Source organism: Phyllobates terribilis, unplaced genomic scaffold (assembly GCF_046119375.1).
Source record: "Phyllobates terribilis strain yellow unplaced genomic scaffold, ASM4611937v1 Scaffold_7__3_contigs__length_470593459, whole genome shotgun sequence".
Taxonomy (NCBI): Eukaryota; Metazoa; Chordata; class Amphibia; order Anura; family Dendrobatidae; genus Phyllobates; species Phyllobates terribilis.
The window spans coordinates 255,893,791-255,899,790 of record NW_027362767.1 but is presented as its reverse complement, the minus strand read 5'-3'; positions in this window follow the sequence as shown (position 1 = coordinate 255,899,790).

Below are 6,000 nucleotides of genomic sequence, written 5' to 3'. Positions count from 1 at the left end.
ACTTTAAACAAACTGCGCAGTCTCTCCTCAAAGTTGGTCAGGGTGTGCGACTCCCCTGAGTACTGGGGCAACCACGCCGCCCCTGGTATATACGGAATTGATAACTGCATTACAGTGGCGGCGGCCGCGCCCGTGGCTGAATCCTCTCCCAGGTTGGGCATCTTCCTCCCCCCTAGTAAACCTCAGCCAGGTCCTGGGTTTCTGCTGACGTACCAGTATGCTGCTCCGCTGGCGAGAGGGAACGCTTACCCGGCGGTTCCGGATCGGGGCCTTCTGCTTCCCCTCGGCTGACGGCAAATGTCGTGATCACACAGTTCAGTAAAGTCTATGGCACACAGTACCCGGTTATACCAGGCTTTGTGAATCCTGTTCGTGATGCCAAGTTGACGCGCCCCCTGGGCCGTGGGGTACTCGGTAGCCGGGCCGGTCGGTGCTGGAGGTGTCACAGTGGCGGTGACCCGGTCCGTGACCCAGGGCGGTCAATAAAAGGGGATGTTAAGAAAAGGGGAATTAAAGTTTTTATATAATGTTCATCACGCCACCTGTGGTATGCTTCTATATGGGGCCACCACTGCGGTGCAGATCCTCTGGAGCTGATTATGACGCAGCAGAGTTGGTTCAGCTCTCCATAGGCAGAGCTTAGCTCCAGGGCAGGAAATGGTGATGTTATAGATGTTGCTGTGCAGTGTAGTGCAGTGGATGGCGCAGATAATGACCAGTCCACAACTCAATGGCGGTTTCCTCTCATCTTTACTTGCGGTGGTAGGGCAGACCGGGGCACGGGTACTAGCTGGTAGTAGAGGTCCGGGCGGCCTGGAAGCAAGTTAGGAATCCACCTCGCGCTAATCTCTTTGGCCCTGCTGCTTGTAGCTATGCTGCGGCCCTCGTCCCTGAGTAAAGCGTCTTTGTGCTCACCTGTATGGCAGGCAGCTCGGGCTTTCCTGGAGTGTCGCTCCCACGTGGCGGTGCTGGGCCCTATGTGCTGCTGAGCCTCCAGGCATCTGATGGGGCCAGGAGACCTGCAGTCTCCTGCCCTCCGGTTTCTGCTGCTGGGCTTTCGGTGCCCCACAACCTCAGACTCCGGTGTCCGGTTCTTCTGCACTTCCCTCTGGGGTGAACTGCCGTGCAGCTCCACTCCCTAGGTCTTTCCTTGTCGACGTCCTGACTTCAACTCCTGTCTGCTCTCCTCACACTAACTAACCCTGCCTCCAGATCCCAGTTGCTAAGGGGAGGAGCTCCCCTTGCTGGTCTGGATCCAGGAAAGTGTTGCATGCTAGTATACCTGATTAGGGGACCCCTCCTTGCTTCCAGGCATTGCATCACCCCTTGTGAGGGAGGCAATGCCACTGTGGCAACCGGACTCCTGGGGTGCCACAATGCCATACAATCAAAACGGGGCAGGCAAACTTAGAATCCTAAAGGTGTTCAATCCAGAAGGAACCAGGAGATAGAACACATAGAGAAATAATGAGATACATAAAAACGCACCAAAAAACAGAGAGAAACTAAAATCCTCAGAGTGCATATCAAAAAGTATCAAGCCAAGTATATAGCTGTGAAACTTACTTATTTGAATTCAGGAGTCCCACCAGGGTGCGTCCATGTGGCGTAGCAGAAAATTAATGCGCCGGTGTGTGCATATGGGAGATGTGTCCCACTTTATATGCGTCAGGGCAGGAAGGGGTGGGTGTGAATGGTGGTGGTATGGTAAGAGGATGTTATCTACTCCGCCACAGCCGAAGAATGCGTTCCACCGCTGGCCGGATGTGACGTCACTGCCGCTCACCGGAAGTGACTCGCCTGTATAATACTGAAAGAGAGGGGTGAGTTGCGTTCCATCATGCGCATGCGCAGTAAACCTAAAGCGTGCTATGTGAGAATAAGACTTGGAACAGGGAGACTACATAAATGAACATATGAGAAAGGTGAGAAAGGTGAAAATTAACTACTTAAGAGGAAAAGAAAGGGGGAAGAAAAATCCAGAGGGGGGGGGAGAAAAGGATAAAAGAAAAAAGGGAAAACATTTTTTAAAGCACACTAAAAAAAAAAGGGGGAAAGGAAGGGAAAACAAGAAAACCAGGAAACTACAGGGAAGAAAAAAAGGGAAGGGGCGGGGAGAATAGTAAAGCAAAACAAGAGAAATGAGGAAAGATGGCAGAGCAAATACCTCTGGAAATGCTAAGGAGCCTGTGAAATAAACAGAGAATAACATTAGCGAGCTTAATATTAGAAATTTTGATATTATATATAAAATTGTATATAACGTTATTTACAAAGGAAAGCCATAGCGAATACAATTACAAACATATCTGAAGACCTGAGAAGGAAATTCAATTGATTCCAACGGTAATAGACACCTCTAATAAAGAACATCATACTCCATATTTAGCCCATATGGTTCCAAAGTATTTAATTTGAAAATCCAAAAGCATTCTCTTTCTTTTAATCTTAGAATGCGGTTTCCACCCCGCCTCGGTGTTGGGATGGACTCCAACACCTGAAAGCGTAACTGAGAAACATTATGCCCAGCATCTATAAAGTGGGCAGGAATTGGTAATAATGTCTTTTTGCACCTAATAGTGGATTTGTGTTGTGAAATACGGTCTCGGACATGCTGGGTGGTCTTCCCAACAGATCTGAGACCGTACGAACACTTTATCAAGTAAACTACAAAAGAAGAATCGCATGTGTGGAAAACATTTATCGGAAAAAAAAATCCGGATCTTGGATGTGTGAAATATTCACCTTTGGTAACATTTGAACATTGGGGGCAATGAAGGCAGGGAAATGTGCCTCTTTTTGGGGTTGCTAGAAAAGTTTGTGTATCAACCTTAGTGCGAGAGCCTTCATCAGCCCTAACCAAAAGATTCCGTATATTTCTTATGACACATGAGAGGAGTAGTTTTAAATTCGGGAATTTCGGGATAAGAATTGTGCCATAAAGACCAATGTTTCTTAATTGCCTGATGGAAAAGATTCATCAGAGGGCGGTGCGTATTAACAAAGGAAATCCTAGGAACTTTCTGTAGATTTCTCGGTGATGAAATCCCTGAATATTGGAGAAGGTGTTCGGAATAACTTCTGAGTCTAAATTTGGTTCTCATTTCATCTAATCTGATGTCACGTAGGGCCTTATCACTTACAATCCGTCCGATTCGACAGAGTTGATAATGTGGTAAGGGTTTTTTAATGTGTTTAGGATGACTGCTTATGTAATGCAGTAAACTATTACGGTCTGTGGATTCAACATATAGGTCAGTGGATAGGGAACCATATTCACCTTTAACGACATTGGTGTCCAAAAAAATTGATCTTAGTTTTGCTACAATGCATTGTAAATGTAATTTCTGGTGTACTATTATTAATGTCCTGGACAAAAGAGATAAGTGATGATTCGTCCCCTACCCAGATGAGAAATACGTCATCAATATACCTTTTCCAAGATAACGCATATCTTTGGAAAAGCTGGTTCTCATATATGTAGAGGGTCTCAAAATGCGCCATGTAGATATTAGCGTATGAAGGCGCCACGTTTAAGCCCATGGCAATGTGTCACCCTGGCCTGGATGCCACAAGTGTAATTAAAGCTGTGTCTGAGAGCAAGGGGGAGGTTTTCTATTCAGGGGAACATTAGCATGCAGTACCTCCTGTCTCAGGCCAGTAGGGGGAGCAGGCTGCCCCTATAAAAGCTGGTGCTGGGGGCAGGGTTAGGGAGAACTTGAAGACCTGTCTCAGGACTGAGACTTGTCCCAGAGCAGAGCAGGGACAGACAGTTGTGTTGCACCTAAGAGGAAGTGTAGCAGGAGGAGAGCCACAAGCCAGAGACAAGAGGCGAAGAGAGCCAGTCTTGGCAGATAAAAGACTTACTTTACCAGACTTTGGTGTCTGAGGCTGGAAGGATTCCACATCCCCCAGCAGAGAACCAGTCCGCAAGGGACTGTATATTCCTTGGCCTAAGAAGCCTGGAGGCCCTGCCACAACAGAAGGGACCAGTAAAGCCGTACAAGGCTGGGAGCAGAAAGGAACCCACGTCGCAGGTCATACAGGCGAGACTACACGGAGAGCTCGGAAGTGTGGGCTGTTATCCTATAAGGAGGAGATAGTCAGAAGGAGCGCAGAAAGCACGGTAGGCCTACACCCTCACCCTGACCAGGGCCAATTTCCCAATTGCTCTCAGACATCCAGGTCCCCTCCTAGCCGGGACTGTTTATGGGTCAGTTTACCTGTTCTAGTAAAGACCCTGGACTGCAACCTGTTGTCTGTGTGCTCCTTGCTCCTCCAGCACTATCAGCACTGGGACTCTCACTACCATCACTCCCAACATCCACTACACTGCCCTGGGGCCGCACTCTTCCCGTGGGGAGTCACACCATCCCAGCTGCATACATCATTAGCCCCAGCGGTCTGCCTTGCAGCGGCAGTTCCTAATGACCGCAAATCCACGGGTGGCGTAGTCGGACATAATCAATAGCACATAACGGACTACCACTGGCCTGACCACCCTGAGCCACGGAACCAGGTTGCCACTACTACTCCCACCTTTTTCCTATTGCCCGGATCCGAGTGCCCCACGGCCCAGGGGGTGAGTCAGCTGTACCAGTTTTCTGAATGTAAAATTGGTCTTCGATAAGGAAGAAATTTTTGGTCAGAATGAAGGTAAGTAAAGATAAGCAGAAGTCCTGTTGAGATGGGGAAACATTTGCATTCTGTAAAAAAGTTTCACGGCAGTTAAACCTTTCTCATGAGCAATGCAGGTATACAAATTATTCACATCCAATGTTACAAGTAAGGAATGTGCGGGAACCAACCTACATCTTTAAACACTTAAGAAAGTGAGATGTATCTTTGAGGAAAGAGGGTATATTTTGTATCAAAGGAGTTAGGATTCTTTCCAAAGTAATTGCTAATGGAGATAACAGTGAATTTGTAGAGGCCACAATGGGCCGTCCAGGAGGGTTATGTAAATTCTTGTGAACCTTAGGGAGAGTATAAAATACTGGTGTGATGGGATGTGTATTTACAAGGAATTCACTAAATTTGTTGTCAATAATGCCCCGATCTTTGAATTGTTTAGTCACGTTTTGAATTTCTCTAGATATCTCCCATGTGGGATCATGTGATAAAGGTGAATAAAATTGTCATATTGTCATCACCAATGACAAAATACACAGGAGATCTGTATATAGTGTGAGGTATACAGGTACTACAGTGATCACCAGTGACATTATACACAAAAGCTCTGTATATAGTGTACTGGTAATACATGGATCACCAGTTACATAATACACAGGAGATCTGTATAGAGTGTAAGCGTACAGGTAATAACGTAATTCACAAGTGACAATATAGATTTTGGACCAGTGGCCTAATGTCCTGGCCTCATGTCCTGGCATCATGCCCTGGCCTCATGTCCTGGCCCCATGCCCTGGTCCCATGCCCTGGTCCCATGTCCTGGACCCATACCCTGGCCCCATGCCCTGGTCTTATGTCCTGGGCCCATGTCTTGGCTCAATGTCCTGACCCCATGTCCTGGCCCCATGCCCTGGCTTTATGCCCTAGCGTCATGTCCTGGCCTCATGTCCTGGTCTATGTCCTGGCCTCATGTTCTGGCTCCGTGTCCTGGCCCCATGTCCTGGCCCCATGTCGTGGCTCCATGTCCTGGTCCCATATCCCTGGTCTCATGTCCCTGGTCCTGGCCCCGCATCCACAGAAAAAGAGAAAAAAAGTTTCTTCTTACCTGCCTGTGCTCCCTTCAAATCCGGGTCAGTCTGAGAGGTCAGCAGCTGACGTCAGGCCGTCTGTTGAGGTCACTCTCATGCGCCGTCTGTGATGGGCGCACTGACGTCAGCCACCGGCCTCTGTTAGGATGGTGGCCATGTTAACTATTGCGGTGCAGAATTTCCTTGAACGCACATTCAGTTGAAACCAGTGGGCCCCCTCAACGTCTTGCTCGGGGGCCCGCTGAGGACCCGGGCCCACCGGAGAGTCATCCAGTGTCCC